Source organism: Phascolarctos cinereus, unplaced genomic scaffold (genome assembly GCF_003287225.1).
Source record: "Phascolarctos cinereus isolate Bilbo 61053 unplaced genomic scaffold, phaCin_HiC Scaffold_4;HRSCAF=312, whole genome shotgun sequence".
Classification (NCBI taxonomy): Eukaryota; Metazoa; Chordata; class Mammalia; order Diprotodontia; family Phascolarctidae; genus Phascolarctos; species Phascolarctos cinereus.
This window is the reverse complement of record NW_027555847.1, coordinates 171,155,456-171,169,870: the sequence shown is the minus strand read 5'-3', so window position 1 is coordinate 171,169,870 and position 14,415 is coordinate 171,155,456.

Here is a 14,415-nt window from a genome sequence, read left to right as displayed (position 1 = left end):
CCTCCTGGCAGGAATCAAAGTCTCCCTTAGAGAAAGATGGAGGAAGGAGACGCTAGAGTTTCCTGCCTTTCTGCAAGCCCCACGTGACCCTCTGGCAATACATGTAGGGGAACAGCCTTGTTCATTAGTTTTAGGTATTGCCTCCTCCTGGAAGCCTTCACTGATATCACCGCCATCACCACCCCTAGTTCTTTCTCCTTATTTGAATTATCTTGCAATTACTTATCTGTGTGCATGACCCGGGTATCCCTATCCACAATAAAATGCAAGCTCCTTGAGGACAGGGATGTTTTCATTTTTGTCATTGAATCCACATCACTTGGCAAAGTTCCTGGCACATAGCAGGTGCTTAATAAATGCCTGTTGAATGAATGTAGTTCATCTATCAGAACACATATCTTAGACATCCACTACAGATGGATTATAGCTCAGAATTGAAGAGGAAGAAGAGGAAAACCTGGATTGCTTTTGGGACACTATAAAGTTCTTTAAATGACCTTCAGACTTTTCTTTTGTATAGAGATGGTGATTAATAAATGTCGAATTTAGTTGAATTGTGTCATTTTGGGTAAGTAATTTCTCTTCTCTCAGTCTCAGCTTTCCTGGTTTGAAGTTTGGATTCAGTCAAAGGGCCGTACTTGAGGACCTAGAGGGCCACATGTGGCCTCGAGGCCGCAGGTTTGCCACCCCTGGTCTAGACTGAAATCTAAGGTCCCTTCTAGTTCAATGCAAGGAAACAAGCATTTTTTTAAGCCCTTACTTCATGCCAGGAACAGTGCTAAGCCCTTTACTATACTGTTTCATTTGATCCTCCTAACAATAGGAAGGTGCTATCATTATACCCATTTTACAGTTGAGGAAACTGAGATAATAAGACTTAATTAACTTGCCCAGGATTACACAGCTAGGAAATGCCTGAAGTCATATTTGAACTCAGATCTTCCTGACTCCAGGCCCTGAGCTCTATCAACTATCTGCCTCTGTTCTAAAATCTAATGAGTCATTAAGCTAACCACTGTCATTATTATTAATTAGCACATTTTTCCCATAGATAATAGGGCCTTCTTGCATCCAAAGTAAAAAAAAAAATCCAAATTAGTGGGTTCCAAATTAATGAGAGTCTTTTTGTATTTTTTTTTCACAACGCTGAATCAGCCACTGAATTCCATTTGGCAGGCAGGCACTCTGTATGCCTTAATTCTATTTCCTGGCATTAGCTCGTTTTCCCCTGCTATTCTTTCCCAACAAATTCCCTCAATTCTCTACACTTTGTTCCTTGGAAGGAACCGTTATTTCTTTTCTTTTTATTAACTTAAAATTTTTTGTTTCTCTGAACTCGACAAACAACAAACACAAACATTTCCATATACAAAGGACATACAAAGGACAGAAAAAGAGGATTTTATATGAAACCAAAAATATCACCCATGCAGGTTTTTTTTTTAGAAAGTATATACTCATTTTGTGCATTAGTTCCAAAGTTGTCTTGCTTATCTGTGGAAGGGCCCTTGCTTCTTTTTTTTTTTAACTTTTTTACAAAGCAGTCAGGGTTAAGTGACTTGCCCAGGGTCACACAGCTAGTTGAGTCTTTGCGTCTTAACACAGTCAAATCCATCTGCTGAAATAGGCCCAGTGACTCCTAGGAGCTATCTCTCCAAGTAGTGCTCTCTTTCACGTTCCAGCCACACTGGCTTACGAGTGATTCCCCAAATATTCCATCTCTGGTCTCCGGCCCAGGCTGTCTCCCATGCCTGGAATATGAGCCCTCCTCATTTCTGCCTCTTCAAATTTTAACTTCCTTCAAGGCTAAGCCTTTGCTGACTTTCCTCTCCAGCTGTTAGACCTCAGCTGCCCCCTCATATTGCCCCGTATTTACTTTTATTTCATTTTTGTCTCCCTACATCCCAAGGGCCTAGGAGAATGCAAGGCTCAGAGTAGGCCCTTGATAAAAAGCTTGTTGAATTCAATTAAATTCTGGATTCAGGGGGAAGAATGAAATCTCTCTCAAGTCTCTGACTAGGCTGTCTGACAGCTATCTTGCCTTATTTCCATGACAGACTACATATCTGTGGGTGATCTGGACTGCCAAAGACAAACGACTTTTAACTTTCAGGTCACTGCGACGGAGGGGCAGATGAATAACAAACTTTTGCTTGCTGTTGGCAGCTCCTGGAAGCAGAGAGAAGAGGGCACAAGGGGCCCAGACCCCCACCTACCTGACCCATAGCTGAAGAGCCCATTTTCTGACAGTCCACAAAGACGGAGAATGCAAAGCAGAACACAAGTTCATAAGTTGGTGACTGAATAATCATTTAACAAATGATCATAATAGCTAACATTTATACAGAGTTTAAGGTTTGCACAGTGCTTTGCATACATATCTGATCCTTATGACCCTACTTTTATTCCCATTTTATAGATGATGATGCTGAGGACAAGTGGTTAAAGGACTACACTTAGGATTATACAGATAGTGTTTAAGGCAGGGATTCGAATTCAGGTCTTCCTGTCCTGAAGTTAGGAGTAGAGGTAAGTGATAGAGTAGAAAGAATCCTGGATTGGAGGACAGACCACATACTGGTTTCAAATCCTACCCCGTTATACCCATGTGATCTTAGGCAAACCACTTAACTCCTCTGGGACTCAGCCTTCTCATCTGTAACATGAAAGGGTTGGGCTAGATAGCATATAGAAGGACCTCTTCTGTCTAAATCTAGGGTCCTATGACTTACCAGAATCTTACCTGAACGAGCTTGTCTTCCCTGTTGGGACCGCCAAAGAATATACAACATCACTCTTGCAGGGGGGAGATGGCATCAGTTTCTTTTGAAAACTGCTTGCTTTATGCCAATGTGATTGATCCAGAAGTTTAACAAATCAATAATCCAATCAATAAATATTTAAGAGCCTCCTATCTATTATGTATGAAGGAGTCAGCTAGATTAAATCAATATATATCTGGACCCTCCATAACTTCTAGTCAAAAGTAGACACAGGGTAGGATGGTGGAAAAATTTGTTGGAATATTATAGCCTAGAATGAAGAAATAAAAGAGGTTTGTAGACTAGTCAGAAGCCTGACATTTATAAGGTTTTTTTTCAAGAAAAATGCATACTCCATACTTACATGTGGCCTAGGTACCTGATCTAATATGTAAGGGATCCTTCCATATGTAGGATAATAGATGTTTTATATGCATCCACAAAACAATGAGAATAAGATTCTTGCTTGCTCTTCATGAAACAGAACATTTCTTCCCACAAGGCTTATGTATCCTGTAGAAGAAACTCTGAAGTGCTTTTTTCTCTCTGCTCACTGGTCTGATCTCTCTTCATGCTGCCTGCCCAGATCTGTATCTGCTCATATGCAGTTGTAAACCACAGGACACTGTCCTGTTGCTATAGTAAGACATGTATGGGTGGCCACTGCCCTGGACTCATGTCAGGAGCTTAGAGTTCATTGTCTTGATTTTGCTCTGTACTTCAGCAGCTGTAACATGTGGAATGGGGGCAGCTAGGTGGTACAGTAGATAAAGCACTGGGCTTGGATCCCGAAAGATCTGAGTTCAAATCTGGCCTCAGACACTTACTAGCTGGGTGACTGTGGGCAAGTCACATAACCCGTATTTGCCTCAATTCCTCATCTGTTAAAATGGGAACACAGTGGAGAAGGACATAGCAAATTACTCCAGTATCTTTGCCAGGAAAACCCCAGGGGCAAAAAAGTCCATAGGGTCATGGAGAATTGGATACAACTGAACAATAACAGATTTGCTCTCATTCTCTCACTGTGAAAGGGAAATCAGGAGCAGTCTGGAGAGGAAAATCATCAGCTATAGATAGTAGGAAGAAGTGGTGGGCTCAAAACACTGGACATAAGGGAGCAGCTGTAGAATCCTCAAGCCAGAATACACGTAAAGAGGTCACCTTGTATAGTAACTTCTCAGAGAATCATTCTAGTCACCCAAGGCAGGTGGTGGTTGCTCATGGAATTAGAGAAGCAGCTAGATGGTGCAGTGGTCAGAGCACTGGGGCCTGGAGTCAGCAAGTCCTAAGTCTGAATTCTACCTTAGACACTCTCCAGCTGTCATGACCCTGAGCGAGTCATTTCAATTCTACCTGACTCAGTTCCCTCATCTACAAAACAGGGATAATAATAACACCTCCCTCCCAGGATTGTTGTGAGCATCAGAGACACTAATTATAAAGCACTTTGCAAATGTTAAAGTGCTAAATAATTGACAGCTATTATTATTTGGGGGGGGGGCTTCAAAAGTCATCTAGTCTGATTCCAGAGGTCAAGAGACTTGCCCAAGGTCACAGAAGAAGTAAGTTGCAGAGCTGGAATTAAGATCCAGGTGCATTAACTTCAAATCCAGCTCTCTTTCCACTGAGCTATGTCTACCTCTAACCTTCCTTTCTGTTTAATCAACTGACAAGCATTTATTAAGGGCCTACTATAGGTAAGATGCTGGAGACACAAAGAGAAAAAATTGAAAAAAAATATATGTACACACATATGTATGTATATATGTATATGTGTGTGTGTGTATATATATATATATATATATATATATATATATATATATAGAGAGAGAGAGAGAGAGAGAGAGAGAAGAGAGAGAATAAATGCAAAATGAACAGTTGCGGAATCAAGACGGTTTTCACGCAGAAGGTACTGCTTCAGCTGAATTTTGAGGAAAATGAGGAAATCTAGGAGGCAAAAGCAGGGAGGGAATACATTTAACATAAAGGAGAGAAATGGGAGATGGAGAGCTTGCCATGTTTGAGGAATAAGAAGAAAGTCAGTTTGGATGGACTACAGACATGGCCTTCTGGCTTCTTCACAAGTAAGAGACTCCATCTCTTGGCTCTGGGCATTCTCTCTAGTTGTCCCCCCATGCTTGGTACACTCTCCCTCCTCATCTCCACCTACTGACCTCCCTGGCTTCCTTTAAGTCCCAACTAAAACCCAGTCTTCTACAGGAAGCCTCTAGTGTCTCTTTTAACTGCCTTTTGTTGTTGTTTTTGGTGAGGCAATTGGGGTTAAGTGACTTGCCCAGGGTCACACAGCTCCTGAGTATCATGTGTCTGAGGCTGGATTTGAACTCAGGTCCTCTTGACTCTAAGACTGGTGCTCTATCCACTGTACCACCTAGCTGCCTCTTTTAATCATTCCTATTTATCCTATATATAGCTTACTTTGCTTATATTTGTCTTTTGTCCTCCCCCTTAGATTGTAAGCTCCTTGAGGGCAGGGACTGTTTTTTTGCCTCTTTTTGTATCCCCAGCACTTAGCACAGTGCCTGGCACTTAGTAGGTGCTTAATCAGTGTTTATTGACTAAAGCGCAGGAAAGGTAGGTTAGATAAATGGTGTTAAAATATAAGAAGGGGAGCTTATTATTTTATCCTGGGAAGTTTATTGAGTGAATAAGTGGCATGGTCAAATCTGCATTTAAGGGAGGTCACTTCAGCAGCTGAGTGGAAGGATGGATTGGAGAAGGGAGAAATGAGGCAGGAAGACTCATTAGGAGGCCATTATGATAGTGCATGACAAAGGTAATTGATGCAGAGCTGAACTATGGTGGTGGCTACGTAAGTAGAGAGTAGAGATCATATGTGAAAATATTGAGGAGGAAAGGGCACAGACCATTTGAAGTATGGGGGACAGTCAAAGGAAAGGTATGGAGCCAGGAGATGCCTATTGTGTGCAATGCATGTGGGCTGGAGGGGAGTAAATTGTAAGAAGATTAGAAAGGGAGGAAGGGGCCAGAGGACTCTATATCTAATCCTAGAGCTAATGGGGAACCACCAGAGTTCATTAAGTATTTGTGTATGGAGTGACGTGGTCAGATTCAAGCTCTAGAACCTTGGTAACTGAGGGGTGGATGGATTGGGTGGGGAGGAACTTTTCAGCAAAGAGGTGAGGTCCTTAGTTGGAGATGGGGTGGGAGAAAAAGAACAAGTGTGGAATGCTTGAAGAGGGGTAAGATTTGGGAAGTGGGACAGAGAACCAAATGGAGGGGAGTTAAAGGATTTCCTAGTTGCAGTGTGGGTCCCCATGAGGTTAGGTAATATTAACTTGTCATGTACTCAGCCAATTTGGTTATTGTGGTTCGTCCTTCATTCTCGAAGAGGACCAATGACTTCCAGCAGCATAAGTAGGAATGGATGAGGCAGAATGCAGGAGTAAAACAGGGCTAAGGTGTAGCATGGGCTGAAAAGCAAGAAGACTAAAGGATCTGAGAATAGAAGACAGTGTGGGTTTGAATTGGTGAAGTATAGGGTCAGTTTGGGAAGAGAACAAAGAGAAGTCAGGACAGGGCTAATGGCCCTGGAACAGAGGGTAACCTTTGTATCTTTGGCCGTCTGTTGAAGCCCGTGGACAGATCCCTGCTCAGAATCGTGTTTTTAGTGGCGCAGTGGATAGAGCACTGGCTCTGAAGTCAGAAGGACCTCCGTTCAAATACAACCTCAGACCAAACACTTTGACACTTACTAGCTGTGTGACCCTGGGCAAGTCACTTAACCCCAATTGCCTAAAAATAAAAATAAATTTTAAAGGAATCATACTTTTAAATGCATAAAATAAACAACATGAGATTACAAAGGAAACCGATTATACTAAGATAGTTATCAAAATACTAATAGAAGTATGTGTGCATTCCGGGACCACAGGTTAAGACGCTCTGCCTTAAAAAGTGCTGAAGGATGAAGAGGGTAGACAGTTTGATTAAGGAAAATAGGTTTAGGAGGGATGAAGCAGAGTGACAGCAGATTATGGTCAGATAGAAAAATGTTGGAGCTTTTGATCATGGAAGTGGAACACTTAAGGGTAATGGTGAGATCTGGGGTGCAACCATCCTGTGCATGGCTAAGGTGGAATGAAGGAGTAAGTGGGTCATGAGATTTAAGGGCACTGATGAACTGGGGGGGTTAGTGTTTCAGGGAACATCAGCATAAAAGCAGGAGTTGAGTAGGAAAGAAAGAGAGTGAACTCAGGCACTGAGCTCCTTGAGAAACGGGGGGAGGATGAGTTGGGGACTAGTACAGAACAGTCACTAAGATCTGTCCAGAGTGAATTTTTTTTTTAAAGAGAACGAACTTCAAAGGAGGAGAGGTGGCACAGGGAGAGTCTAGAAGTGATGATAGCTGGGGAGCAAGGAGTATTCCAGCTCCCTCTCCAGGATGAGAGTGATGAGTAATATAAAAAATGCTAGCTGTTAAGACTGAAAGTATAATTAATGCTTGAAAAGGTGCCAGGGATGCATTGTCATCAGGGGAAAACCAAGCCTCTGGAAGTCTACACAGATTAAAGATATATGACTGAATGAATGCAAAAGCATTTATCAAGCACTTATTATGTACCAACCTTATGAGAAGAAGTGGTCCAGAAAGAAACTAGTTCATTATGGATAGGGAATTGCCAAAGGCACAGTGAAAGGGTGGGCAGAGTTGGAGAAGAACATGAGAAGGTAGGTATACAGGGATAAGCCAGAGCCTTGAGTCTCACCGAGAATGTAAACTACCTTGAGTAAATGTAAACAGTGAAAGAAACTCCAACTATCCCATGGGAACACTCTGCACATGACCCTGGGCCATCCCTGGCACTGTGCCTTCTTTGTTCTGTTTCTATATAATAGGATTGGTGTGGGCATCCACTACACCATTTTGTCCTGTTGCCACCCAGGACGACTGGTCTCGTGAGTAAACTCCCTTAAACAACCCGATTAACCTTAACAAATCTACACAGATTCACTACCAACATAGCACGGTTATTCTCCTCTGGTTATCTCAGTATTCGCTGAGGTCTGCATCCCTAGAACCAGCGTGCCAGGGAAGATCTTACAACTGATATAGCTGGCGGGATAGTCTCTACTCCTGTACAGATCTTGTGTCCTTCCAATAGGGGTTTGAGGAGTAATTTACTGCTAGGTAAGCAGGAATTAACTAACACAGAAATAAAGAGAGTAACAGGTGCGGAGAGTTTGTTAGCCCAAAGGGATGGTTGTGGGTGTAGGTCATACTTGAAGATTGTTGGTTTCTTCTCTTCTCCCACTCTAGCTTAACGGATCGAATCTTCTCTTTTAAAGCTTTAGCGAAATGGAAAGCTACAAATGTAGAAATAAAACAGAACTACGTGATCCTGAGCTTCTCTCCCATCACTTAACAACGGACACACCCTTTAAACAGTTACCTGCATCACAAACGGGCAGGTTTCAGGACCTTTGGGGTCCAGGAAATTTTTTTTAACCTGAAGTCATTTGTCTCCCTAGGAGCATTATTTGCTCCGGTAGAGTTACAGGCAATTTTTTTGCTGCTTTCAAAATTCACTTTATTTTTTTTAGCAGGCAGATCAAAAGAGAGGCTCAGTAGAGGGTAAGTTATTTTTTGGTCTTTTTCTGATATAGACTTAAAGGCTGCTCTCAGATCTCACCGTTACCCAGGAGTGTTCCACTTCCATTGAGCTTGGTGTGACATGCTAGCTTTGACACTAGCTATGTGACCTTAAATAAGTCATTTTACCCCTCTAAGCCTCAGTTTCTTCATCTATAAAATGGAGATAATTCTTGTACTACATATCTTATAATGTTGCTGCAGGAAAGCGCTCAGTAAAGAACCATAGGAATGAGCTATAATTATTTCTCTGATAAAGTATATTTGCTTTCAGAACTTAGCTGCTTCTCAGCACATTGGTCTGTTTTTACAATACAGAAAGGTCTGGAGCATGCCAAGATTGGTTTCTTATTGCAAACAGAACTTCTGGAAGAGCCTGCAAGTTTCCTCCATGCATCTGGATGCCTGTGCACATTTCATTTGGCTTCCCTTTCTCACTCCCCAACCCTCAGGGGAAAATATTTGGAGTCTCTGTTTCAGCACTCTGGATGTCTCTCTTAAAAGCTGTAAATAGGTGCTTTGTGCTGGGTGGCAAGGCTGACCCTAAGTCCTCAGATTCAGCTCTCATGGGTTCTACATACCTTTACTGAATAATGCAGCTAGACCATATAGAAGAACAAGAGACGACTTGGGGATTCTCAGATCCACCCTTCAACATCAGGTTGCAGGTCTGGCCCTAAGTAAACTTGTGAAGTAAACTTTCACTGTGCTTAAGCTTTCATTATTTGAGACAACTCTCTCCAGACATCTGGTCTTCTCAAGGTGCCCCTAACATTAAAAGATCATGATATTCATTTACTGTTAGAGGTTAATAACTTCATGTTGGGTTTCCCAAGGGTACTCGGCATTTTGAAAGATGACCTTGGCAAGGGCAACACAACCCAAAGCACAAAAACTCTAAGGCTGGAACTGTAGGAGATAGTAGAAAGAAAGAAAGAAAGAAAGAAAGAAAGAAAGAAAGAAAGAAAGAAAGAAAGAAAGAAAGAAAGAAAGAAAGAAAGAAAGAAAGAAAGAAAGAAAGAAAGAAAGAAAGAAAGAAAGAAAGAAAGAAAGAAAGAAAGAGAGAAAGAGAGAAAGAGAGAAAGAGAGAAAGAAAGAAAGAAGACAGACTTGCACAACTTGGCAGTAGATAGAGGCCAAAATTAAAATAGGTTAAACTTCAGGCTGCAGACAGGTTGGACTAAAGGCAGATTGACAATGGTTGGTCACATGACAAACAGGAGAGAGCCTGCAGTGGCAACCCTACATTTTTCTCTAGCTGCCAGAAATCCTTTGGTGGGCAGCAAACGGGCCACACTTTTTGAAGGCCTGAATTGGAATAAATGCTAACACCCAAAGACATGGCCTGGTTATGTGTCTAGGGCTATGGCTGGCACATGTACTGGGGGCTCCACTGGTATCCTCACAATGTCAGCCGAGGAAATCTCCCACCCCACAGTATTAGTTGAAACCTGTGGCGGATATGCATGGAGTTGTCATCTGCATCAGTGGAGGGAATGTCCAAATTGATGAGATCACAGATCCATCTCAGTATTTGAAAGTAGAAAAGGGAAGGATCTTCAGTCTCAAATTACACCTCACAGTCCTACTCTGCTGAGTGATGCAGCTCCTTACCTCTTCCTGTTAGGTTTGAGACATCACTCCTGAAGATCTACAGATCTGCTCAAAGGCATGGGTTGTCCGTGATCAGCAACAGTTCCAACATGAGAATAACCAGGCTTCCTGATATGACAGTACCTTTGTTTAGCATTCAGCATACCTTAAAAACAGAATCTTTTCCCTGCTCCCTTCCCGCCCCCTCTTCTGTCCTGACCAAGGGTAAAGATCTATGTAGAAAACATACAAAGATGCCTTGGGTTTTGTGATTTTTTTTTTTGACAAATGAAGGGGGTGATGATTAGAATGGGAGATAGAGAATGAGTATTGACATATGCATTCAATTTATAGTTATTTGTTATAGTTATAAAGCTATATTCAAATATATTACACCATTCTATACATAGATGAAGATGTATACAAAGACAGCTGGACCCCAGTGCCTAGCATCCTAAAACACAGGTCACTAGTTCACAGGCGTATTAAGGAGCCATGAACAAAGGGAATACTAGACAGTGCACTTTCCAACCTCCCTTCCTCAAACCTTCCTTCTTTTCATATCTTTATCTAGCATCTCCCTTCCAAAAGATGCCCTCTAGCTTCTGATTTCCTTGTATTGGAAAGGAAAACAGTAGGAAGTCTTTAGGGGAAAAGTAATGGGTTACAAACCTGTCAGAGATCCTAGTTAAGAAAAAAAAGTTATTGATTTCCAAAATAGCCTTCGACAGCAGACATTTTATAGTTACAAATTGGCCACTGTTAATTACTTTTTTTTTTTTTTGCTTAGGCATTTGGGGTTAAGTGACTTGCCCAGGGTCACACAGCTAGTAAGTGTCAACTATCTGAGGTTGGATTTGAACTCAGGTCCTCCTGACTCCAAGGCCAGAGCTCTATCTACTGTGCCACCTAGCTGCCCCTGTTAATGACTTCTAAACTGAAGGGCTAAGTGAATAATGCATTTATTTCTTCAAACTCAGTTACTAACTGATGGAGATTGTGTTCATTCTTTGCTCTTGAAGAGGGTCAACAACATCATGAGGGTGAGATTTTGATTTGCACGTGAATTGGATTTAAGTGAGGCAGAGCTGCACAAAATCCTCAGCCTTACTCTCTTAAGAGCCAAGAAATGAGTGGCCTCAAATTGAAAGATGAGAAAATGAGGATTAAAAAAAGTTACTTCAAGGGCAGGTAGGTGGCACAGTGGATAGAGCACTGGCCCTGGAAACAGGAGGACCTGAGTTCAAATCCGATTTCAGACACGATACTTACCAGCTGTGTGACCCTAGGCAAGTCACTTAACCCTGACTGCCTCACCAAAAAGAAAAAAAAATTACTTCCAGTTTGCTTAGTTTTTATGACACTTCATTAGAATATTGTAGGACTGACTGATACGCACACAATTCAAGATAAAGATTAGACTGTGGACTGACTACAGCCTTGGAGTTCAACAAAATTCCTCTGCGTTTCTCCTTTCCACTTGGAATCAAGAAGCCCTAGTTCTAACAACTGAGCAAACATCTACCTGGTGCCTTTTGTGCCCACAGAGCCCCAGGAAGTGCTTTTCAAGGTCCCTTGTCCATCCAATCTCCCTCCCCAGTAGATGGAGGCAAACCTGATGGGTGGAACTTGTGGTCCATCCTAGCAACATGATTTGCTTGATCAGTTTCTAGACTCTAGGTCCAGGGTCCAGGGTAATATACACTATATTCATAGGAGCATATTTTAATGCCTCCTCATCTCTAAATGCCAAGCTCCTAGAAACCATTTTCATTTCACATTTACCAACTGGCTACTATGCACAAGATCCAATTTCTGAAAATGATTCTTCTACGTGCAAATGAGACATGCTGGCAAGAAAGGACCCACATTTCTAGGATTAACCCACCTGTAAAGGTGAAGAAAATCTGGAAAATAGTTCTTGCTTCCCATCCTCCCATCCGGTAGAAAAGGGTAAAAGTTAAAAATGATTCATTTGTACTCTGGCTGGTATTCCTTATTCTGTACAATTTTTCCATGGAAAAGTTGGCCTGAAATGGGCTTATAACATTTCCCCATATAATACAGTATACTTTAGAAAGGTTCATTTAGCACACATACATTGCTTCCTGTGACTTCAGTTTTCTTAGTCTAGTGTTTCATGATGTATTTCACTTGAAACACACATACACACAGGCACACACCAATAAAACAAACAAATCCACATAGCTAGTCACAATCCCTCCCTAACATAATGGCTTAAAATTACAGAAACTCAAGGTGGAAAATGGTGTTTAAAAAAAAAAAGTTGACTTTTTTTGGGGGGAGGGGTGGGGACAGAGACATATTAAGTTTGCCTCGTCAAAAGTACTTCAGTCTCCTCAACAGTCCCTCCCAGCTAGTGAACGTGAAAGCCCTTCCCTCGACAACAAATGGCCAGTCACAAGCACTCAGAGCTACTTAAGTTCAAATGTTACCAGACAGAGGGAGGTTTGGGGATACATATAGCCGAACAGCTGAAGACAGACCTTCGGAGGGTTAGGGTAGTATTGGAGCAATGGCTATATGAAATAGACTGAAGATGCAAATGTTAATTCTTTTTTCTTCAAAAAGTAGTTTCATGCCATGTTTCATTTGATCATCTTCCCTCTTCCCCCCACCTCAGAGGAATGAAACCTAGTAAGTCATGAGATCATAAAAAGCATCCAAAAAAGATTTATCTATTTTTAATACTCCCAAGTCTTTTTTGCCAGGAGACAGATTTTCCTGGCCTGGCAGGCAGTGGTAACTAAGGACACACTTGGTTAATGTTTTATGTCACAAATGCTTTGGTTTTCAAAAAATTTCACCGCGAGAAAAGTTGCTAAAATGTGTGAGCAGGAAATGTACTCCATTGGAATGATGAGTCCACTTCCCTCCTAATTTCAATTAAAGACAATTGCTTGCCAGTCAACGAAGTCATCAGCAGTTCCTCTGTCTAGTAACTTGCCCTCCCCTTCCTCATCCCTCCTTCTCCACTGCCCAAACAGAAAAAAGGCCCACAATAACAGCTCACAGTTATACTATCTTAAGGTTTGCAAAGCACTTATCTCATTTAATCTTTGCATCCCTTTAAGACAGCTACAATTATTATCCCCCATTAGCAGATGAGGAAATTGAGGTGCAGAGAGGTTTAGCCACTTGCTGAAGGTCATACAGATTATGGTAATAGCTAACCACTCATATAGTGCTTACTACGTGCCAGGCATGGTGTTAAGTGCTTTACAATTATCACATCTGATCCTCACTATAATCCTGGGAGGTAGGTGCTCACTACTCCCATTTTACAGATGAGGAAACTGAGGCAGGGGCGAAGTGATTTAGCCAGGTCACACTCTTGGTAAGTGTCTGAGGTTACATCTGAACTCACATTTTCCTGACTCCAGGCCCTGTGCTCTCTGTACTGCACCATCTAAGTTGGATTTCAAATCAGAGGGCTGATTCTGTCATGTACCACCATGATGACCCAGGACAAGACACACAATCTACTTAGACCTCACTTCTCTCCTCTATAAAATGAGGACACTGGTCTAAATCAGGTGTGTCAAACTCAAGAAGAAATGGGAGGAGCCTCTCAACCATCTATAATGATCCCCTTGAGTTTCAAAAATGTAGTTATCTATATGTAGATTTTGCTAAATATTTCTAATTACATTTTAAATTGGTTCAGGCCATATTCAAGAGCATTGTAAGCCCAATGGCCAGGCATTTTGACATCTGAACCAGCTAGGTGACTTCTAAGGTTTCTCAATCTTATGACTAGCCTAGAATTGGACAGCTATAAACTAAAACTGTACACAATGAAATGCAATTATATCTGGGCTCCATCACTACTATCAGGTATGGTTACAGCATTCTACGACAAAGAGTCTATTCCCATAAAACTTCTATTTAACACAAAAACACGAATGTAAAAAATACGATCACAGTGTAGTTAATATTGAACATTAATTGCTATTTCCAAAATTTTTCATCACATTAGAAAAATGAGATGAATTAATGACCATTTGTTTGTGCTTTTAAGTTTTCTTTTTCTTTTTTTTTTTTTTTGGCTAGGCAATGGGGTTAAATGACTTGCCCAGGGTCACACACCTAGTTAACTGTTATGTGTCTGAGGCTGGATTTGAACTCAGGTCCTCCTGAATTCAGGGCCAGTGCTCTATCCACTGCGCCCCCCAGCTGCGCCCCCCTTAAGTTTCCATTTCTAAGTTGAATGAAGTACAGCAGCTTCTTTGAGAGTCTTCTCACTGAACATCTTTTATTGCTTGTCTTTATTCCACTTTATGATTTTTTTCCCTTATAGAGTTGTGGGTAATGGCAGAATCAGAAGAAATGAGAATTGTCTAAGAATGGTTCTTTTTGGAAGTGAATGCATGCTTGCTGAATATTCAAGTTGAGTCTGATAAC